We start from the raw sequence: 24,460 nt of genomic DNA on the forward strand, positions 1-24,460 counted from the left end.
AAAAAAGATAAGGAATTGCAGTAGGAACACAAAATCTCAGAGTCCTGATCTTCTTGCTAAAGGGAACTGCTAGGGGGGTTGTACCATGGTTCATTTAGAGTCTCCCAGCAAACTCCTCCACATATCAAAATTTACATTAAGACAAGGTACTAGAGCATCTCTGAAAAGTATTTGCAAAGATACAGCCAGGCTCTCTTGTAGCAAGAGATACCACCAACATCACTGAGATAAATGATGAGTTTGCAACACTTCTACCAACCCCAAGACAGGTGATAACATGATAAGCTCATTACTCTTATCCTTTAAATAACAGAACTCTGTTTGGACATTAAAGACAAAATTCTCAGACTCAGGGGTAAAATATGGCACCAAGTCTCACTTGGATCACAAAACTCCCCACAATAGTCCTTTTATCATTACAGATGTCAGTGTTTGGTACTAATAAGGAAAGAGACAGTGAATGTTGGCACATTTACTTCCCCAGACAAAGGTGAGCAATCACAAGAGACTGGTCAAATTTGCAGAGCCACCAAGGGAGCAGTGTAAGGCAGCTCAGGCAACCTGGTAAATTCAATATTGCTGACTTATCTAGATTTATTCTACAATTCCTTTGTAGTTTAAGTGTTTAAGTCCTAATTTCCAGCTTCAATGTGTAAGCTTGCAAAGTCTTTTGTTTGTATGTCTCATAGGACATACACCCTGGTGGAAATACCTTAATTCCACTGTATAAAAACAAACTTTCCTTAGAACAGCAAACACAAGAGCCCAGAATAAATTTCTAACCATAAAATCATTGCTATACTATAAGTTCAACATTGAGAGCAAAACTCATAACACTGTTCCTGTTAAAATCTTCCAACATAAAAAAGAAATTAAATATAATTATTAATAAGTGTCAGCAATACAACCTCACATGTGTCTTGTAACTTGTAGTTGCTACTACTTAAAAAGTTACTAACACTGAGATGAAAGATGATGGGGGGGTGGTAGGCATAAAATATTAACACAAGTCCTCTACAATTCTGGCATCATGGTGGATAATCAGCTTCTTAAAAAAATAAATATATATACAGAACACATGCCCACGTCTGTAGGATTCTAGTGCTGCTTGCAGCTTTCTTTAAATAATGCATGTGCTACTCACTTCCTCAATTCTATTCAAAAACTGTGGGCAGCCATAAACTTGCCCAGAACCACGTGTTTTGTAACACTGAAACTGGTTGAGTGTCAGGCACTGACAAGGCAGAAGAGCAACCCACTTCTCCCTCTTGGCTCCTTTCAAGAGCCAGGTATCTGTCAGCAGAATGCAGGGCAGTGTTTGAATCCTCCAGAACTAAGAAAAAGTCTTCCCCCTTCCTTAATGTAGTGTAGAATTTCTGCTTTAATATAAATATTTACCTGAAACCATGAATTTAAGTGATACATGGATCTTTCAGCTTCCTCACAGATGGAAAGCTAATTGGAGAACAGCAATCCCAGGAAGGGTTCTTTAAAGGCATCTGGAAACATGACAAGTTTGAAGTGGGAGCAAGGCCCTGGTCCTGCTGAGCTGAGCTTGATGCTCCATCCCCAGCATCTGCTGGGAGAAGCTGTGCTGCTTTCCCTCCACTCACCTCCTGACACGATTCCTACCTCCACCTGTGAAAGCAGTAGCAAGGTGTAGCCACAGGGTGAGTTAGCAAACTGATAAAACATTACTGAGTGGGTAAGTTTCCCATGAGCTAAGCAGCATGAAAGAAATCATCCTGCAATCACTGAAGCATGAGCTCTGCCAATGGAGCTGCCCCAGGAGATCAGGGCACAAGGCAGGACCACTCAGAGGCACATTTGATGAATTATTTGCAGCACCAAACTGTCTCCAAAGTCTCCAACATCAGATTTTGCTGTCTGAGTGTGAATCTTCTGCTTAATTTTCAATCCTAACAAGTTTATGAAGAAGTTTGAAATCTGAAATATTTTGCATTGTTTTCTTACAGAATTATTTTAAAATGTAAAAAACATCCTGCAACCATGTATGACAGAACCAGAGCTTCAACTTCAGAAAGCCAGTACAGTAAAAATGTGCTGGGTATTTCAGATCATCATCTTAACATACTGCTGGATACCTCCATTAGCATTATCAGATAAGGTCAGTTACTCAAAGGAATCAAAGTTCTCACAATACTGAATTAAATGCATGTGGAACACATTCAGCATAAACTAGAACACACCACTCACATGGAGATCCCAAAGAACAACCAGGAAAAAGGAACTGGGTTGCAATTCACATTTATCCTTGCTTTTTTCAGCCTATAAGATTCTCTCTAATACTTAATCATAATCACTCATATTCATTCTGCTGAATTTTTTCATCACATGGCACCTCACCTTCCTCATAACAATTTGCACTTGACCAGATGGTTATGGTGTGAATTAAGCTCATTTACCACGCACCATGGTTTTCACTTGTCATGATGCTAAATCCTGGTCTGTGATTTCTGAATAACAGACTGATAAAATGAGTTTATTTTCACCACCAAGAAAAAAGGAACAAAGTTCTTCCCCCACTGCCCTGCAAAGATGGAGATTAACATTCATAACAGGACTCACATGATGAGTAGCTGAGCACTGCAATATTTGTTAGAACACATACTTTTAAGTCCTCTGAGCAAGGACAGGCACTCAAATCACCCCATCCCTAGTTTTAACCATGAGATCCATGCACCACATTCCCATAAGCTTTGTGCCAACTGTTTCTCTTCTTGCAAGGTGGAACAGCTTAGACAGGACCTCTGTCCTAAAGCAGCTTACACCTCCCACTTCAGGCAAATAAAGAGACTTCTGAGAGGCAGGACAAACTAGTCCATGTGCCAGGAGGCAGGAGCCAAAGCAAGTGTCTGACATCACAGGTTAAAAGCCCTGCTGCTTTGCCTACTGACAAGCAGCTCTGCTCTGGTGCCATCCACACCTGCACAGAGAACAGCAGCAGTTTTGCTCTGTCAGTTGCCTTCCATGTGCAGCACTGTCTGGGCACCCTCCAGAGAAGGAGCTCTTGAAAAGGGAGAGCAAAATGTGCAATGTGACAATTCAAGCAGACATGGGGCACCTGGTAAGATTGATGCTCTTTAATAGGGAAATAGAGAAGGGTCTGAAGTTTTCTCCAAAATTTAAGCAGCTACAAGTCAGGGCACAAGCTCTAAGAACTTATTTAAAAGCAAAACTTCTGTTCACAAACCATTTTCATTTGTACTTTCTCCTGTACATAAGTTTGTTCATATTTTAAATATTTCACATTAAAGAAACGAAGCAGAATAGCTAGCATTGCCAAACAAATTTCCCAACTACAGAACACACCACCAAGCAGCTGCATCAGTCACAAAGAAAGTAAAACAAAAGCCCCAAGGAATCATATGACCATTGTCATTAGTATTAACAAAGCACTGTTTCCATAAAAAGAAATTGAATTGCGTATTTCCTACAGCAAGTTTAAAGGAAAAACCTCAATAATATAAATCGGTAGCTGGGGCATTCTTCAAAAAGTAGTACAGCCAACTCACTTGAAAACAGCTTCTCAGAAAAGGCATCAAAGACATGAAATTCATTACAGGACATTGAACATGGAAAATCACAGAATTTCTTAGTTAATCTTCTGAAATACACAAGTCAATTAAAGGAGTCAGGTTTAAATTTTGTCGCAGGTTGCAAGTTCCTCCTGGGTTCAAATAGGTCCCTTTCTACCTCAAAATCCAAAAGATATCTTCAGGAAATGCACTTCTGAAACACTTCAGTCAGCAGTACCAAGTCACACATTCCAGCTCCCTGTATCTCCCACCCCAATGCACTCACAGCCTGGCTCCCTGTCAGAACCTCCGTACAGGATATTGGCTGTCTGCACTGCATGGCACAGGCACACCTTCACCCCAAAACACCTCCTACTCTGTCAAGTCCTGAGAGACAAAGCTTTATGGAAATAATTCATAATATTTCATAATCATGAATAATTTTATAATCATAATTCAGATAAAACTGGAAAATTTTTCAATTCTGCTGAAGGCCCACTGAAAGCGTGCCTGTGCACCAGAGGCTACAATTTAACATTGGTTAATTACTTTGTAGCTTTTCAAAGACACTTAGCTTAAGGCGAGCCGATACACTGAGAAAAGTTTCTTCCACAGCAGTGTTTCTAATTTATCCACAAAGCTCTAATCTCGCCATTTTAATAAACCTGTTGCATCACAAATAGTTAAAAAGAAAACCATAAAAATGTTTCCAGTCAGTACTGTGACAATGCAATACAGCTGTGAGAATGAAAAAGACCTGAAAGTAGAGAACCTTGAAAGGAAAGCAGAACATATGTTGCCCCATCTATTTAAGCTTTTACCTCCCACTCACACTGACACCCATAAACACTATGCCAGATCTGTGATAAAAGCACCCATCCCTGTGAACTCAGCCCCAGGCTGTCAAAATCAACTCTGATAAGCTATTAAGAGTCATTAGAAAAGTTTTCCACTATTGATACAGTGAAACAGCCAAAGACTGAATATGTTCTGAGGCTGTTATTCTTAAAACACTCCATAATTGTTCCATTTTTGCCATAGTGCAGTTTCACAGAAAGTTTTGCCAGCACAGATATATCATCCAAAATAGTAAAGGGAAAAAAAGAAAAGCCATATACTAGGCATCACAGCTATTTCAGCAACCTAACAACCATGAAAAACATGAGCATTTCTGACAGCTTTGCTCATGGTGTTTGTGGAGGTGATAGAGTAGTGCTAGCAGAAACACTCCCAGCAGAACACACTGCAGATTCCTTTGGAATCGCTACCAACACTTTCTTTGTAGTGTTGATTAATGATCCCTTTCCAACAGCTAGACCACACCAAGAACATAGAGCCCTGGAGGTAACTTCAATGATACCTTCAGATCCAGACAACCTGGGCTTGATCACCATTGTCAAAGAAACCAGAGAAGTACCGAATTACACTGAGATATTTCAACATGAGATAGCTTGTTGGTTTTTTTTTAAGAACTCCAGCATTTTTCTCAGCCTGTTGGAAAACAAAACAAAGCAAAAATCACACTTGTGACTAGAATTCATAGAACAATTTGGGTTGATAGGGACCTCAAAGATCACCTGGTTGCAACCCCCCTGCCATGGGCAGGGACATCTCCCACTGCACCAGGTTTCTCAATGCCCCATTCAACCTGGCCTGGAATTCAGGGGGAAAAGGCAAGACCTTCCTTTGCATGCCCAACGCCACTGTGCCTCTAGACAGGTCATGTGCCAGCAGAAGAACCCTTCCTGCAGAGCTACATCTCACTTCCCCCCTGAGCCTCCCTCACCAGCTGCATGTGCTCCCTTCCCTGCCTGGCCCCCCGGGTGCCTGAGATGATCCCAGTGCTCAGCATTGCTCCATGGACACGCTCCGCTGGCATCTGGGGGACTCCACTGCAAACCAAACCACGGAATCTGGCCCCTTTTCTTCTGGTGGGGTAAATCTGCTGATCTGCTTCATACATCACCAGAAGTTGTGCCAATGATACCGTGCATTGCAGGAGTCTCCACGCCACAATTACTGCTACAGATCAGGTACGGTTGAACTACAGCCTCAGATGACATTCAGCTTAGTGAATCTTTTACAGAAGAGCAGAAGAAATTATTTAAAGGAATAATAATAAAAAAAACTGGCTGGGGCAAAGTCACTTTAATTCATTTTTGACACCTACAGTCATTGGCTCACTAGAAGCAGTCTTGCTTCTTTGAAGCAGAGCAGCATGCTAATTTGTGCTGGCACCTCACTACAATTTTTTGAACTTTAGAAGTGAAGGAAAATGTTTAGAAGCACAATTTTGAAAATCACAGAATCAAAGAGATCACAAGAAGTGCATTCAGGATAGCATTTAATCCAAGTTACTACACCAATTTTTTTTTACTATCAACACTCTGCAGCATATTCTAGTATTAAACAGGACTGCAGAACAAGCTCTACCATGAAATCAGAGAAGTGGGAAGAGTGCCCTGAAGGTTATTCATTAGCATTATCTCTATGTGTAGCTCACTGGGGAAAGAATAAGGAAAACTCCTCTGTGGCATTCTATTCAAATGTATGAGGCATATTTAAATGAGCGAGGGAAGTATTTCTGATGCAGATTTCACAGCAGGTCTAAGACAGCATCAGTTTCATTAACACTCAGAACATCCAAGCTGAAGCGCCCTTTGCCATACAAAACTGACAAAGATGTGCACCTTGCGTCTCCTGAATCATACAAAGGAGCCGAGCCAAGACTCCTAGAGTTCTTTAGTTAACATCGCACTTTTCATATGGAGGCGAAAAGTCCTGAACAGTACCTACTAAAAACAGAACTTGGCCTAAATTTTATGAGATCAGGGAGAAGAGGAAACTGACAAGTTAATTACAACCTACAGCTACGTCCCCTTTTCTAATGGCTGCATCCCAGAACTAATCCCCAAAACTCCTTCCTGCACCCAGACCTCCTCCAGCCCATTTAAGGACCAGGGAACAATAAACACTGACGAGCAGAACGGGCCGGGTGAAGGAAGAGAGCGATTACAATGGCTGCACAACAAAGCCTGCAAAAGGAGAGTTAAAGACAGTTTTTGCGAGCGGCACAAGCTCCGCAGCCCGCTCCGCACACGCCGCCAGCCGCGACCCGGGCCGGGACACTCCCGCTGTGTCCCCAGCGGTGACCCCCGTCCCGCCGGACCCCGTCCCTGCCCCGCGGGGCACGGCTCACTCCGGCTCTGCCCCGCACCGAGCAGCCCTCGCTGGTCCCCGCTGGAACGGGGGAGACCCGGCGGGGACCGCACTGCCCCGCGCCGCCCCCGGCACGGGGCTGACCGCCCGCCGCCCCCCAAAGTGCGCCCGGGACAGCCCGGTCCCGTCCCGCCCGCAGGGAGCCCCCGCCGCCAGCAGCGCTGCCCCGCGGCGTCTGAGCGGCCCCGGTGAGCGGAGACCCGCGGGCAGCCCCTCCGGTGCGGGGCAGCCCCCCCGCGCCGCTCACCGAACGCGGCCCCGCTCCCCCGCGGCCGCAGAGGCCCCGCAGGACGCGGCGCCCCCGGCCCCGCCGGGGCCCCCGAGCGGGACAGGACCGAGCCGGGTGCCCGCGCCTCGCCCTCACCTGCGGCTGCGGCCGCCCGGCCCGGCCGCGGTCCCGCTCCGGAGCGGCCCCGAAGTGCCGAGCGCGGCCCCGCTCCCCCGCGCGCGCCCGGCCCGGCCCGCCCGGCCTCGCGTCACCACACGGCCGTGCGCACTGCGCCTGCGCGGGGCGGGGCCGCGAGGAAGGGGGCGGGAACATGGGGAAGGGGCGGGGCTTCTGTGAGGGGAGGGACGGACGGACGGACGGCGAGACGGACCGAGGAAGGGATGGAGAGAAAGAGAGAGGGAGGGATGGAGAGAAGGAGGGAGGAAAGGAGAGAAGGAGGGAGGAAAAGAGGGTAGAGGCCACGGCGCACAGTGGTAGCAGGTCTGCCAGCAGGGCTTGTCTCCAGCAGCTTGGTGCATCAGGAGAGCTACGGGAACAGCAGGGAGGACAGAAAGAGGCAGCAACAGTCATGAAATCACAAAATGGTTTGGATTGGAAGGGACCTCAAAGACCATCCTGTTCCAACCCCTTGCCATGGTCAAGGACACCTTCCACTAGACCAGGTTGCTCCAAGCCCCATCCAGCCTGGCCTTGGATATTTCCAGGAATGGGGCATCCACAGCTTCTCTGTGCCAGTGCCTCAAACAAACCTCAAAGTAGATAACTTCTTCCCAATATCTAATCTAAACCCACTCTCCTTCAGTTTGAAGCCATTCCCCCCTGTCCTGTCACTACATTTCCCAGTGAAGAGCCCCTCTCCATGTGGCCCCCTCTCAGGCACTCACCAAGTCCTTGGTGGCCTAAGGAATGTGAGTGATAGATAGACATAAACATCTCCTTGTGTTCTCCAGGGGATTTATTTGGGATCAGCAGCATTACCAGGTGAAAGGCAAGCCACAAGCTGCTCTCCCAACCAGAGTATTGGCTTCTGGAGAGCTCAGAATTGCTTCACCTGCTCCCATAACGCTGGAGAATGCTAACCCTGGATTTTCCTCACAGTCCTCTCCTCTTTTTCATGTGGCCACATCTTTGGTTTGGGAACTGCTGTTCTTCTGCCGTTCTGCCTGTATTGTTTCCTGTAAACACACCTTTAATTACTGAACCCCCAACATTCAGCGAATTTTTGACTGCAGGTAATCTTAGGGCAAATAATGCCTTCGTTAAACCCTGCCAACCCTAATGAAGTTATAGGAATTTTAGCAATGCAATTGAGGGCAGAACTTGAAGCAAAACTAATTATGAAGCCATAGGTAACCTTCCAGCCAAGACTGCAACCAGCTCCTCATTCTTTTAACCCTGGAGGAAAAGCTGAACAGCCTATGAGACCACAACACACCATTTCAGAGTTGTGTATGTCTGACAGCACTTGCTTTTAAAGCTGTTTTTTATCTGGACATTTTTTTACATTGGCTTATCAAAGTCAGTGCAGCATCAATCTCAGAGTAAAAGCTATCCTGGTTGAGTAACTCTAACAGATTTTGCTGTGGGCAGTTTTGGGTTCCCTTCTGTTCTCCTCACATCAGTGAGAGCAACTGAAGCAAATTCAGGCACAAGGAACCAATTCACCTCTGCTCTGAAGCTGACAAGAAAATCAGTATCTCAGTTGCAGAAAAAAGCATTTTTTGTGTATATATTTTGTGTATATTTTTCCAACTCCTGTCCTTGAAAATGACCTCTTGCATGAGCCAGTGCTCTCTTTGTAAAGATAAGTCTCGACTTATCTTTACAAACCTTTAGGAAGAATTCACCTCTGCTGGAAGAGACATGGACAGAGTGACACACTGGATATCACACAAATGCTCCCAAATAGAATAACTCCAGTATAGGAATGTGCTCAGTCACAATATTTTACCAAATAAAAGGTTGCAGCCCTGAGTTCTTCACCTTTTTGCTTCTTTCTTTCCATTAGAAAAGAAAGTGAAATTTGCCATTTAGGTGGACAGTAGCTATAAAACACATGCCGCTCCAGATATTGCTTTTTCTTCCTACTGCTCTTTTTTATCCCAAAGTACTGCTCTTTTTTATCCCAATGTCTCCAATGCGCATGAAACACGGGTTCTTGTCCAAGTTCAAGCCCACACTTCCAACAGCACAGAAACTTTCTGATCCTCTTTGCTCATTTACCTGGCAAAAGGTGTTTTTTTGACAGCCCAGGTTGCATCTGGTTTCACAATTGAATAGTCCTTTTTTTTTCTTTATTTCTTTTTTTTTTAACTAAGGACTTGGCAAATGAACCAAGTGCTCATAGTAGTTCTCCAGTGTTCTTCCAACAGTTCCACCTTGAAAACCAAGTGAGTTTTCCTGGTCTTTACCTGGGACCTCTCAGCACCAAATTCCAGCATGCACCTGGAAGCCCCCAGGACCCAGATGTGCAGGGGAGAAATGCAAAACTCTGTTCAGCAGAGCTAGGCTTTGTCACTAAGGAGTTCTTCTTGAAAATACATGTACTAGGGTTGCTTAGATATTATATTGTCATTAAAAAAATTGTTCTAAGCATACTTTTATACAAAGCTTTGATGCCTGTTATGTATTTCTCTGCAAGAAATCCACTTGAAATTTGCTGTAGACTCTGTCAGGCATAGTATAAACACAAGACAAACACAAAAAATTACTAATACAAAGCAATTTACATAGTAAGTTTTATACGTGATTATAATATATATTACATATTATATTACAGTAAAACTGTATTCACAAGCATTTCCTGTGTAAGTCTACTTTACAGAATAGTTCCTTTCAAAACAGCATTCTCAGTATTTATGCTGACAAATCTGATACAATTTGATAATTATACTGAACATAATTTAGTGTGATAATACATGCTTTCAGCATCTAAGAACAGTATAAAAATGAACAGCTACCAGTTCAGGCAGAGCAGGTTATATCTACCTCACAATCACTTTGCATTGATATTACAGACTAGAGACAGCAATATCCATTAAGCAAGAGTATTTCCTGTTTAGAAATTATACAACTCGATTTTATCTCAAAAGAAACACGTACCCACCACCGCCTGAGCTCGAAACAATTCGGAGCTTTTGCCATAAATTGTAGCAGAATCTGTTACAAAGCAGAACACGGAACCTGGGGAGAGGAGAAATACGCTCTATTAAGTTTCAATTGCTTGTGGCAATATTGATTCACTGTTTGCACTTCTGCAGGTAGTTACTGTCAGACTGGATTTGAGCATGTGAGGAGCTCACATGTAGTGAGTACCCACACGTGTTTAAGGCAGCATTTCTGCAGCTTTCAGCCAGCATTGCCCGCCAAAGTGAACTGTAGCATCCCTGACCCCTTCTCCAGGGGCAGGGCTACAGGTGAGGATGCATCTGTGTGCTGCTTCCAGATAGTGAAGTGAGCTCCTCTGCTGCAGGAATGCTTTTTAGTTCCTCTTACTTTCTTTATTCTGCTATTTAGAAAAGTTACTTTCAGGATTTATACCTTTTCTATAGTGAAAATGTTTTGTGTAGGACAGATTTGCATATTCATGCCACAATAGCAGCCTTACAAAACTAAAATCATTCTAAAATGAGAGGCGAGGTGCATATTTGTCAAGCAGTAAACACTGGAAATATTTTGTGGTAAAAAACCATTCATTTTAAGTGTTTTTAAAGCTGTCTTTCCCCTCAAGACAGCTTGATTCCAGCCATGCATGTTGCATTTCCAAAGTTCACTGACAGCTCTGGCTCCTGCTAATGCACAAGAAATCCTGCAGAGCTGGAGCAGAAAGGAACATCTGCTGAGTGCAGGCAGTGCTGAGCTCCCGGCTGCTCCTGCAGGCTGCCATTCCATCCCACCCCATCCCATCCCATCCCATCCCATCCCATCCCATCCCATCCCACCCCACCCCATCCCACCCCCATCCCACCCCATCCCATCCCCCCCATCCCATCCCATCCCATCCCACCCCATCCCATCCCACCCCATCCCATCCCATCCCATCCCATCCCATCCCATCCCATCCCATCCCATCCCATCCCAAAAGGGATGCACAGACTGCCAGGAAGGGCTCTGTGAGTGCAGCCTCCAGCAGAGAGAGGGATCTCAGCAGCAATCCCCCACCTTTGCTGAGGCTGGTGAAGCCTCAAAAAGTCTTCATTCAGAGTGGAGTGTAGCTACACCCTGTCCTTGGTGTTTCCCCACGATGTGAGTTGGGAATTTCCCCCAGAAGGTTATCAAAATAAAAATCCCTGCTCTACAAGTCTGTCCTACTCCACTTCCAACAGCATCCAGGAGACAACAGCCACTTTCCTCCTTTCTTTTCTAACTATTTCTCAGATATTTCCTGTAAGAAAGACAGCCTGGCAGCTTCTCTCCCTGTCCTGAGATGCAAACATGAGATACCCAGCATGAAAAATGGAAATTTCACCTTCCAACCTCATGCTTTAGGGCAGAGAAATGGGTATCAGCTTCCTCACCACCCAAGCACTGGTCAGATCAGAGCCAGCTGAGGTGCACAGAGACACAGCCATGCCTCCCCAGGCAGCTGCAGGCAGCCCTCAAAAGCAAATAACATTAAAATATATATTAAAGCTTTATCAAAAAGATATTTGAAATGTCTCTCCTTGCACAGTCAGTGCCTTTACATTACAAACGTACCAGATATTAGAGAAGTTCCCAGTGCTTGGAAGAGGAAATAGCTGCCTGGTATGTGCTGGCACACAAAAGCATTCTAAATTAAATTATAATACTGATAAATCCTGCATACGCAAGCCTGATTTTAGAAATTTTTTTTACCATCCATAGCCATTTTCACAAATGTAAAAACAGGGGCTAAACAACAACCTACAGATTAATTTTTCTTGGTATCACTTTGAATGCCTCATCTCTCTTCACCCTCTTAATGTTTTTCTCTCTTTGCCCTCCACACACTTAGCCACCACTGAAATGGCAATTACTGGGGCAGCAGAGAGTCACATGCAGCTTGGACAGCCTGCCCTTCTCTGCCAGGCAACAGGGAAGGAATCAGCATAAACAGCATTGCTACTCTCAGAGAAACATTTCCAATGTAAATGGAGCATCTCACTGGAGAGACATATTTAAAATATTAAAATATGTAGGAAGGGGGAGTTACTTTGGCCACCGAGCATTAAAATTCATCATGTGGAAGAAAAAGAAGACAGAAAACATTTAGGTTAAAATTGATCCAAATCTTAGGAGTTTGGGAAGACAAATGAAATGTGAAGGGAGTGGAAGGCAGGATGGGGAAAGCAGAGAGGATGACTGCAGGGAGAACAGTCTGTGACTGGCATTCAGGCAGAAAGGAGGCCATCCTGGGCAGGCAGGGATTTCAATGCCTCCAGGATTCAGAGCAGTTCTAAAATTTAACCCAACAACTACAAATAGAGAATCTGACCTAAATACATCTCTGACATCCTTACATTGTCCAGTGCAGCAATAAGCTCTGTAGTTTGAGGCCATGAAGGACTGATATAAAAGCAACACTGACATTTTAATGCTGTTTTTAAAACATGCTAAGATTGCTGATTGACTTATTCTTTTCAAGACATACCAGTAGATTTTACATTCCATATCACACCAGCTTTGCATAAAAGGGTGAAGAGGGCATCAGACAGTCAGAGATCCATTGCCCAGGGTATGGCTTCTTGTGGTAGACACACAAAACGTTTTACTCACTTTGTCGTGCAGGGTGTGATTGTAACATTTCCATTTGTAGCAAGGACTGCCTCATCTTCAGTTGACTAAATTGTTTTGGAAGCCTTCCTTGGGAATATAAGCACTGACAAATAGCAACCTTTACCAGCTGCAGTCTGCCAGTCCCAGCCCCAAGTCTTCCCTTACCTCCAAGGATTTCATTCAAAAAATAAATAGCAGTGGAACTTGTCATTTCCTCCGAAGTAATTTTGGAGTTTATCATATTTTTCCTCCAGCAAAAATCAGCAAAGCAGAATTTCAGATTTAGAGGAATAGCTGTTTTTAGAATAGATTTCTTCATGCTATAATATGTTATAATAAAATATCACTATCAAAAGATGAGGGAGTGCTTTTCCTCAGCTGAGGTAGAGAGCCATTTGGGAGCTGGGGAAGGCTGCAGGTTGTGTCTGAACTTGGTGCAGGACTCAGTTAAGACATTTCTTTGGTAATTCAGGTATTCCTCCACAACAGCTTTCATTTTTAATACAGGAATTTTCCTTGCTTGCTGTCTTTGAGAATCAAATGTATAAAGAAGAGTGAAGCAATTCAATATTTTAGTTGTATCATTTCTCTACGTTGCTTTTATCTTGATTTCCTATACACATTTTGAGGCAGCCCAGAGAGGGGTAGAAATCTGAAGTTTGAGTTATAGAGTATCAGCAAGTCCAAAGTCTCGATTGTCTGGGTTTTTGTAATGTCAGATTTGTGTCTTCATTGTGTCTTTTCTAAAGTTTGGCTTGTTTTATAGCTTTTAAAGTCATGGAGAAAAAATAGCCAGATGCAATTCTTTCTCACTGTTAGGCAAAAAGTGAAGTAGTGCAAGTCAGGAAGTGCTTCCAACCAATGTCTGAGGAAAAAAGCAAAATACAATACTTTCTTTCAATCCTATACATTTCCAAAATGCATTACAATAAGGTGTTTGTTATCATTCCCATCAATCTCTCCGTCTTTTTTTTTTTTTAGTGTCTGTACAGCAGCATTGAGCTTTGAAGTGCCAGCATGGGGATATTTTATGATTCATGGAATAATTATGTTTGCATTCAGCTTCTACAAGTTCCAACAGCCAACAGAAGTGCTGGGTTAATCAATGTCTTCTGCAAATTCTCACTGCTCTTCTGGCTTAGGCAGGAACTGGAACAACACTTTTTGTACAGAATTACAAATCACCACAGACAACTACTTCCAGCACTGCAGACTGTGTATTCTCCAGGCTAAACAATTTGTCATTGCACGCTTATGCTTTTGTTCCCTGCTGGCAAATGTTTCTAACTCCTTTCATATGACTGCAGGGCAGCTTTCAGAACATGACAGGAATTTTAAAACACTAATAATAATTCTCAATTTGAGTAAAATCCGCTTACTTTTAACTCATAAAACGGGTGTTACAGGTCTTTCTTATCACCAAGAGGAAATGGGAGTTCAACACTGCCAGGAATGCAGATAAATAACATCACTTTCATCTTCCTTTCCTTTCCCACAGGTGGGGATGAACAGGGAACAAGTGCCAGCAGAGGAAACTGCTTCAGCCAACACAGTTCAGCCAGGATGCAGGAGAAGTGGCCTGTGCCAGATGAAGGGATTAAATTTACAATTCCCCTGGAGCAACAGGGAGAGCAGTGGCTCTTGATGGAGCAGAGGAGCCTTGCAGTGCAGCACTGCACTCCTCGTTTGCTTGCTGCACATGGCATAATCCATACACTGTTTGATACCTGGGAATTTCTTCCCATAGTGAAGAAAGCAATGCACCTTAGTTTCTTCATAATTAGCAGTAAGGATAGAAAACGTGGAATTCTAGAAACCCCTGTATGTCTTAATAAGTTATCATTTATCACTGCAATATCAAAACAAGAAATGAACTTCTGTTGTGTATTATTTTTCCTATCACAAAAAGAAAGGTAATAAAGGCTATATTTTGCTTGCCTCTTGCAAACACTTGTGCTGATCTGTGGAACACTGCTCATTTGAAAGTTGTAGGATCTGATCAAAGTTGGGAGTGACACAACCTGACCATGTCCTGGCAGAAGAGCTGCCTCTGATCACCCCTAACACACAAAAGCAGTGAAAGCAACTGTGTGCTTTCATTTTCCACAAAGTGAGCTGCTAAATAGGCTTTCTGCAGCAGTCAATAGTTCTTATATCAAAGCAATCTGTCTTTAGGGTTCACTCCCAATTAGAGATCACAATGAATATAAAATAAATTATTGATTGCTGTCAGGAAATACATTAACAAATCCATCTCCAAGCAAGAGCAGCTCAATGGTTCTAAGTGGAGCAAATTTAGTGATTGGCAGTGGTGTGGAATGACTCCATTCATCATCTGATACTAAAGCACCTTAGTAAACCTTCTGAGCCATGCCAAAATATGGACAGGAGAACAACACAGGACTACCCAGTGCCATCTCCCAAAACAATGCTTAAAAAAAGTGTCACATTGCCACAGGATAAAACATAGTGCCTCATCATGATACTCCCAAAGGCAAGGGAACCTGCCCTGAGGCAGATTCAGGCACCTCTAGTAAGGCTAACCAGCACTGCAGCAACAACAGTGAAGGGTTTATTTCTACAGAGGTAAACAAATTGTGCCTGCACCACTGAGATGCTGCAGTGTGCACAGCATCAGCAGAACCCAGTGACACCAGCTATCTCATTACAGGGTATTTTACTGCAGTAGCTGCATGGATATAAATCCTAAGTTTTGAGCCATGACTGCAGTTCAAATCTGTGTTTTTTTTCTGTGCAGTACAAGGATAATCACTGCAGAGAGAAAACAAAGACGTTCAGTCCAATACTTTATCTACAGGGGAACATTTCAGCTACTGCATCCTGAATAGGTAACACCAAGATCTGTTACAGCAGGGAGGGCAGAGGCAACTGATCCTGAATTCCTATTCCTAAATGGCATAAGGAAAGTAAAATTCAGAAACAAAAATACAACACAACATTTATTGGGAAAGAAACAGGCTGAGCTCCTTGACAGGCTCACAGCCTAGCTCCTGAACAGGCTGTGCAAGGTCTGCCCAGGAATGTCCACGCTGACCACAGAGATTTACTCTCTCCAGGAGCTTTCTGAGGTGGGCTTCATTTAGAGGGGGATATTTGATCATAAACAACAGCAATCTGAGTGTAGTATCATGGTTTCAGTACTTCTAGTCCATATTCTTACAGCATAATGCCAGGTAGACATTTCATGAATCTGCATATGCATGTTCTGTATCACTCAATAGGTTACCCTAAATATTGTGTATGAGAGAGAGCACAGCAAAGAGTATCAGTACTGCCAGAAACCTGGATCACCATCAGCTCTCCTGGCTGTGCCCCAGCACTGACAAAACCCTGCTGTTGTGGGGGCAGTGGGGACATACTCTTTTAATGTCAAACTTGATTCTCTGTGTTATGGCAGAAGTTCTCAGGAGCGTGCCTCCCTTCAAGGAGACCAAATAAATTAGCATAAAGTGGGGGTTGTAAATAACAGGTCATCAGCATTGGCAGGGAAATTATAGGTGTTTGGCAGCAGGATAAACAGTGGAGGTGAGCTCAGCCAATTGCTTTTGAAACTCCTTATTTACTGCTGGCCCCAGCTGCAGGCTCTGATGGCTGTAAACATTGCTCTTGAAGAATGGGATGGAGATCCCATGGAGCATCTGTCCATAGGGTGTAGTAGCAAACCCTTACACCAAACAGGGAAACACAATATCAAAAACAATACAATAAAATGGGGTGTCTGTGCCAGTGAAGCTGTGCTTCATTTGGCTCAACACATCATTGAAAACTATTTCCATGAAAGTGTATAGAAAGTGTTTTCAAAATATCCTTGAAAGGCTCCTGGAAATAGTTGTGAATGTCTGACCAGCAAGCACAGCCAGTACTCCTCTTTGTGCCAGTAAAACCAGAGGCACAGGAGTGAGTCCTGAATGTCTTTTCTCCAGGGTTTTGCTGTCTGGGCTCTGTGACAGTGGTTTTTATGTGGTGACTGGAGCTTGCACAGCTAGGAATTTGTGGAGCTTTACGAGGCTGATACTCCATTCTTTTCAAGTGCCCCAGATACTGGCTCTCTAGCAATCCCTTCAGTGCCAGGGAGAGATATCCTTAGGGAAGCTCTAATCCAGGTGGTCAGGCAGAGAGGGGGAAGAAAACTGTTTCTTCATTTCCCTTCAGGAGCAGAGGTTGCAATGCACACAGTCCATGGGCTGTGCCTTGCAGGCTGTCCTGTCTAGTCCATGATTAAGGATGCAGTTTATGGTCCACAGCTAAGCAGGATCACTTGATCCCTCAGGAAGGTCCCAGGTGCCTTTCTGAGGATGCTGAACACTCTGTTGTGTCTGGGTGTGCTGTATCACACCCATTTAACACTCTGCCTCCCTTCCCTGCCTTGGCACATTTGCCACTGTCTGGCAGAGGGTCTCTTGATGTTTCTTTCCACTCACATGTCCTGGACACACCAGCAACAGTCAATTTTCTTCGTATGGGCAGATGTGAAGTTGGGGGAAACAGCCATTGCATTGCAGCTTCCATCCTGCTGGGATGCTCAGAGCTGTCCTGGGCATGCAGTGATCCCCAATAACTTTGGGGGTTGGGTTTGGTTTTGCTGGTTTCTTTTTTTTAATTCAGGGAGGAATTTAGTGCATCTTTTAAAATTGTTTTTAGTATACATGTAATATTTTTAATATTCAACTTCATTTCCTGGACAGTCCATGTGTCCCAGTGGGGGTTTGTGCCTTCTCTGTGACTCCTTCTGGCAGAGAGCCAATTTATTAAAAAATGGAATGAGGATTCTCATTAAATGAGAAAAATCATTTCCACCCTCAGAGCTTCTCTGTCTCAAGGCAGAGCTGCTTAACCCTTTCTTTAGTCTCCTTGCACGAACTCTTTGTGTGTGATAACCTAGAAAGAAGTCCCAAATACCATGGGCTTTTCAGGAGAAAAAAGACATTGAGGTACTTCCCATGACTATTTTTTCCATCAGCAGACTTAGCATTAAAAATGCACATTTCTGACAGCAGCAATTTGTACTGTTCCTACCACATTATTGCCCAGGATATCTGAAAAAAAAAATTACTGCTTCTGCCTCACCACATCTTTCCTAGCTGCCTGTGGTGCTGCTGATGCCTGGGAATGCAGCAGGTATGCTGGATGCTGCCTGCTTTTTACTATGCAGGTCCTGAGGGGTAGTGAGGAATTGCACTCCAATACCGTGCATCTGAATTTTAATTGAATTGTAGCCTGCAGCTAAGTGGAAAGCCATGAAAATGGAATTTCAGTGTTTCACTCTAAAGTTGATATTCCACCATACCTCTGAAATAACTGATCAACTCTCTGCCCCGTCTCTGTGAGAGTTCATGGCTCTGGGAGACCCTGCCAGGAGCTGGCACAACTTCCCAGGCAGGTCACAGATACATGGACCTTGTCCCAGGACTCATGTTCAAACCACTGCCTGATGCTGGCAGTGCTGGCCACATCCATTTCCTACACTTTAATGAGGATAACCTACAGACAAGGTTTTCCAGGTGAGCCCTGAATGTAACAAAGGTTTGTGGCAGTGTAACCCGAATCTACAAGAAAGCCTGAGTTTGGCAATGCCACTCCATCCTGGTGCTGCCAAATACAACATAAATGTCAGAAACAAATGGGTAATTGATTCACCCATCCCTTTGCCTTTGGGGTATGCACACCCCAGAGAAAAGAGCAGTGAGGATGCCTTGTGGTGCCTCCCTGACATCTTGCTGATAAGTGAGAGGTTCTGGTGACTGTGGGAGTCAGTGGAGGACCTGGTCCCACCCAAACAGCAATTTAGTATAAATTTCTGCTACAGCAACTGCATCCACTGGTCCAGGAGTGATTTAGCTCTCACCATGAGTGCTGTCGTTCTCAGTTACTCTGTGTAACACAAACATGGAAAATGTGCAGAGGAGGGTTGTAAAAGTTGCTGTTTTAGCTGGAACAACATAAGAAGGGGAGAAAACAAAATCAGAGATATGAAGCACCTATAAATAAATGGGCACACCCTTGCAAGAGTGGAGATTCAATAAATATTTGAATATACTGACCCCTGAAATCAAAATGTTAAAAATAGTCTCTAGCTTTTGTTTTTCACAAAGGGGAGTATCCTGTTGCCAGAAGATTCTGTAATATTTGAGTGGAGAGGTCACTGTCACACCCACCAGCTGATGTGAACCTGCTGCTCACCAGGGGCAACAGGGCATATTTGGGCTTTGCAGAAGCTGCTTCCCACAAGGTGTGACTGCAGTCCCCACATCTGTCCCTGCCCCAGCCCTGTCCCCTCAAGCTGCAGCAGGAGGAGACGGTCCCTCTTCTGCACCCTCAGCCAAGTGTGACAGCAGGTGAGGAGGAGGTTGAGGAGGAAAAGGAAGAAGGGCTCTGGCAGTTATGCCAGGAACAGTCACATTTCCCTACAGAAAAAGTAAAGATTTTTCCCAAAGTTTTGAAACCATCTGCAGAGCAGGGATGTGGCCCCTGACCAGGCTTTGTTCGTATTCTTTGTCCATGTGAAATTGTGAGTGTGGCTGCAACACAGCCACCCTGTCATATCCCCTGCCACACAGGACTGCTGCTCTGTGGGGTCTGACCTCTCTTTTTCCAGACAGTTCCACTACCCAGCACCATCAGCTAACCCAGCACACTTCTCCATTTGCATTTGAAGACTATATCTGCTATTTTAGACTTGAAGTGTGGGATATCTGTGCAAAGTGTGTTGGTTCTTCCAGCTCTATCAATGTCACAGAAGAAGCTGTGTCTTCATTAAACTTGTACCACTTCTATTCTCAAAACACCACAGGTCCAGCAATGCCACTGCTAAACATTTTCTAGCCATTTTTCTGGTTTTGCTGGTTTTTCCTGTTTTCCAGTTTCCTGGTTTAAAGAAGATCAGAACAGTATAAAAATAAACTTTATATTAAAGAGCAAAACTTGCTCAGTATGTTTTGCTTCACTGTTGGAACAGGAACCATTTTTCCAGGTGCTGGCTAATCATCAAGAAACTTTATAGACTATGTTGAGGCCTTCACCGGGGACATTGCTAATTCTTGCTACTGCTTCTTCTACAGCCTTGGCCTGTAATATGACATTTAAAAAATTAATTCTACAAAAGCTTTTAGTTTCTATGCCACAGCTTCAGCTTTTGGGGCTATGCCCTCAAATAGGAATTCCTTGCAAATTTAAAAAGAAAATGGAGTTAAAAGTGCACAGTCCAACAAGTCGGATACATGTAGTCAGCAGAATTAGGGAGAAGGCTATGGAGGAAAATGCAGGATGTCAGAAACAGGATGCAGCGTGTCAGCCTTGAGATTCTGACATGGAATATGCTTTGATCTCTGCTCTCTCTGTCCTGTTCATGTCAGACATGGCTAAGCCAAAGGCCACAGGCACCAACATGCTCCTGCCCTGCAGCCATCCACCAGCAGTGACCTCCATCCACACCGGGGGGTTGTATTAATTTGAAATGTTTCGAGTTGCTCTCATATTTCCATATCTCTGTTCCAAGCATTTGCCCCATTTTGAGGAGAATGGAGCATTGCAGGGGTTGGGCTCTGCTGCTTTGGGCATCTGCACAAGGCTCACAGGCACTTCAGGGAAGAGTGGTCCCTTGTCATCCCCATCAGCTTTAGACTGAGATTCATTTGAAAGTACAGGAACCATCAGAGAATGTAATTGTGTTTACAGGCATGAACGAAACTCATCAGTTTTGCTTATTATTTCAAGGGATTTGGGTTTTGCTTGCTTAATTCTCCATAACCATGGTCTCTGCCACTGAAGAGACAAAGGTGTTGCTCTGTTCTCAGCCACAGCTATTTATATCTTGTAATAGCACTCCTCGGGATACAGGAAACCAGCAGTGTAAAATTAGGACAAAGACACAACCTTCGGGGCCTTTCTGCTCAAAAGCTGTCACTAACATTATCACTTCACCTTTGTTTTCTCTGCTGGATTGCTCCCCTGCAATCCCTCAGCCAGATGGTCTTTAATTCTGTTTATTTGAGCTTAATTCAAAGCAAAAGGAGTCCATGTCTTTGGGGACATCCGTCCCACTTTCAGCACTAGACGTGCTGACACCTCTGAGAGCCCAGTGATAACAAAACCGTTTAAGAGCCTCTAAATGCTGGGGGAAGCAGAGCCAGCAGGTCAGGTCTCCCCCAGCTCTGCCTTTAGTGCAGCTCTCCCTGTGTGTGGCCACTGTGGGTTGGACACATCCCAGCCTCCTGGTGGGTGTGAACCCCTTCCCTGCGGAGGGAGCCCCAAGGGAGCAAAGGGAGAAGAGGCTGGTGGAAATCCAGACACATCTGAGCACTTGGCAGGTACTTACTGTGCCTTTTGAAATGTTCCCTCTGACTCTGAAATTACAGCTTGTCATTCCAGAAGTGTGTTGAGATACTGTTTTGCTGCCCCTTGGATGTTTTTCCCTTAACGATTCCCTTAGGAGAATTGGCTGACAAAAATAAGTACTTAGTAATTCTTTGGAAATCAGATGTGGATGCAATTCCCTTAAATCTCCACTGCCAAAATGCATGCATTTGTAGCATATATTGAGTTTCTTGTATCCACTTGTATTCAGATGATTTTCTAGGCGTTTCCTTTGCTATTAGGCTGTCTGCAAAGGATTCACAAACATTAGAGGTCCCACTCCTTCAAAACAAAGTCTGTCCTAAAAGTGACTCGTAACCAGATGTGCCACAGTATGTTACACGCACACTGTGCTATTTTTATCCCTCCTTGTTTTCATCAGTGACTAAAGTTTTTATGATGTAACCCAGCACTTTGAAAGGGCTTCTGCTGTTCCACACCGCAGCTCAGTGCTCCATCCCGCGTTAATCTCTCCCTGATTGCAGGGAGATGCTGCCCCAGCCGCTCTGGCAGACAGAGCTGGGCTTTGAGCGAGCTGCCACCTCCCTTAGTGGGCTTTGTTTTGAGAGGTGTCTCCTCTGGATAGGGGTGAGCTGTCTGGCGTAGTCTTTGGGGTCCGTCGGGGGCCGAAGGAAGAGAGTTCAGGCCAGGAGATGCAGGGGGATGTTCCCAGCCTGCCCTTGCCAGTTGTGCCCCCAACATCACTTACTGGCCAAAGAGCTCTGCAGCTGCTGGCAGAGTGAACCTCAAATCTTCCTCTTCCGCTTTGTCCCACATTTCTCCCTTCAGAATATACACAAAGGTTGATTGAAATTGTACATGGTTTAAAAAAAAATAATGACAGTACCTGATAAATTTATCAGACAAATGTGAATTAAAACTCCCACAGTACTGTGTAGGATTTTTAGGAAAACACATTTAAAAGAAGCCCAACCAGCCGTCCATATTGAAGCCCCAGTGCCTGTGACCAGGATCAGGGGGCAGAGCTGTGCCTGTGCGTCCCGGTGGCCGCAAGCAGCGCTCCCGGGGCTGGCGAGCCGCTCCTGGACACACCTGCACCTCCCCGGCTTCTCCCTGGCCCGGAGCTGCTGCCTCAGCACCCGCAGCAGGCGGGAGCGCATTGGATCCAGATAATGAATACGCCTCGTTCAACAAACATTTGTCGAGAAATGCAGACAGAGTAATCAAGATACTCATCTGCTTCAGAAAAGGCTTCTGAGAGTTAAGTTACGCCCTTGCTACGTCATATATCCAATTATAATTCAGCCACCTCCCCCTGGGAATGAGTATAGAAGCTCATCACTATGTAAACTGCAGAATGTGTGGGAAATTGTCTTTTATCAGCTCCGGTGCTACCCCTGGGAACGGGAGGGTTCAGGCAGCAGTGTGCTCCCTGCAGCAATTCTGTCTGCTGCTCCTGGATGCTGCTGAGTGTTTGGGGTGTTTCCGTGCCCCGAGCCCCGTGGGGTGGACACCACAGTCCCCTGGCATGGCCGTGGTCTAAGGCCAGCTCTGCTTCTCGCTGTGGGTGGGGAAAAAAATGCCAGGGCTGGTGGTACCTTGCAGAGAGTGACACAGGGATGTACGAGGATCCAAACTGGGAGGAAAGCTCCAGCCAGCAGGGCTGACCTGCTCCTGGTGCACTTTGGGACACACACACACACACACACACCACCTCCCAGCCAGGAGGGCAGATCAATTCACCCTGAGCATCACCAGAGCATCACCCTGTAATCCCCCCCAACAGCCAGGGCAAGCTGCAGATAAAGACGAGTCATTTCCCTCCAGAGCAGCAGCTTCTGAGCTACCAGATAGGATTAATTTTTTGGTTTTTGTTTTTTTATCATGTTGAGTTTTTTACTTGCTCTTAAAAGGTGCAACTGCAAGAGTACAAAACAGATCTACACATATGTGAGAAGATAGTGCAACTTCGTTTTCAGCAAGCCCTGGGAAGTCACCATTTCTGTCCCAGAGCAGTGCTGAAAATCTTTGCCATTTCCCAGTTTACTCTTTCTCTTTAGTTTGACATTTAACAAAGGCACAACACATGGCCAGTGACTTGTGCCCATCACTGCTGAGCTTTGCTGAACAAAGAGCTGCCCAAGCTTCATGCCCTAAGACAGCTCTCAGCTCCCACAAGGCTGTTTAAGCTGAACCTACAAACTGAAGCTTGAGCTCTGCTGGTGGACAGTGAGGCCCAGAGTATGGTGGCATTGGAGATGGATGAGTGCCAGCTCACCAGGATATTTGGAAGGACATTTGGAAGAGGGCATGTGTGCCTTTGTCACATTACAGAAAACGTAATGTCATATTCCATGATTCCTGAAGTCACCCTGCAGAGCTGCCTTTGTCTTTCTACAGACAGGTATAATTTGTGAGTTCTTGTTGCTAGTACTGTCCCACAGCAAACAAGCAGCAGAAGCCCCATTGGCATTTTCCCACAAGAGCCTCCTTGGAGCCAGGACTGTGGTGTTATCTGCACTGGAGCCCCTGAGCCAGAGCCCTGGTGCTCCCCTTGTCAGGGGCCATGGTGCTGTACCAGGGGTGCCTGTGCCCAGCACTGCTCACCTGGGCTGGGCAGCCAGCACAGCTCCACCCAGAGCACCTCACATTAGTGGGCTCAAAGCAAATATTGCCATCGTTTCACATTCCTGACTGACTTTGTGTCAGAGCACATCAGCATAAAGAAGTGGATGAGCCCTCAGGTTGAAGCAAGATGGTTGTTATTTAGATCTAATGAACTGCAATAGGCAGAAATACATAAATCATTCCTGGCCAAGGAGTAAATCAAATGCAAGTGGCTGAGATGATGGTGGAGCCTGAATTTCAATCTGCTGAGGGCCAGATGCATCCAACAAGAGTATGAACTTCGTGTTTCCTGACAAGCTGCTTTTCTCAGCACCTGAATTAAATGCTTTAAAACACTGACTGACCTACACTTTCGTTGAGACCATGGCTCTGGGACAGCCACCCCCTGTGAAAGTCTCTGACTTGGCCATCACCTATACAGAGATGAACAATCATTTCTACCTGTAATGTGGACAGTTCCCCATGCTGTGCATGTTTTGCATGGGCTTTCAGCCTCACTGAGCTTCCTTTATTCAGTTTTTAACTGATGGGAAGTGATTTGAACATGGGTGTAACCCCTGGATTCAGCAGAACTGCTGACACAGACAGGGCTGGATCTGGCCTGACCCTCATTAGCAGGAAAAAGGACACATTGTCACAGTTGCCATCAGAAGTCCCCACCTGGCCTTGCCACTGCACCCCAAAGGTCTCCATCTGAGATAAATAATAAATGCAAAAGCCAGCCTCACATCTTCCCCTTGAAGACTAGACGAAGCTGTGTTCAAACGAATTAAAT

General features: G+C 44.9%; 1 protein-coding gene across 2 annotated transcripts in view; it reads right to left on the minus strand.

The window, feature by feature from the left end:
* The window catches only part of KLHL13 (kelch like family member 13), a 74,478-nt gene extending 67,287 nt beyond the window's left edge, over positions 1 to 7,191 (minus strand). Inside the window, exon 1 of one of the 2 annotated variants that reach the window (XM_030967991.1) lies at positions 7,123 to 7,191. The gene's annotated coding sequence lies outside the window, so the exon portion shown is untranslated. The remainder of the gene's footprint in view (positions 1 to 7,122) is intronic. The other variant, XM_030967992.1, reaches the window with a different exon arrangement.
* Positions 7,192 to 24,460: the final 17,269 nt, after the last annotated feature.

The sequence above is a fragment of the Camarhynchus parvulus genome, chromosome 4A (assembly GCF_901933205.1).
Source record: "Camarhynchus parvulus chromosome 4A, STF_HiC, whole genome shotgun sequence".
Lineage (NCBI taxonomy): Eukaryota > Metazoa > Chordata > Aves > Passeriformes > Thraupidae > Camarhynchus > Camarhynchus parvulus.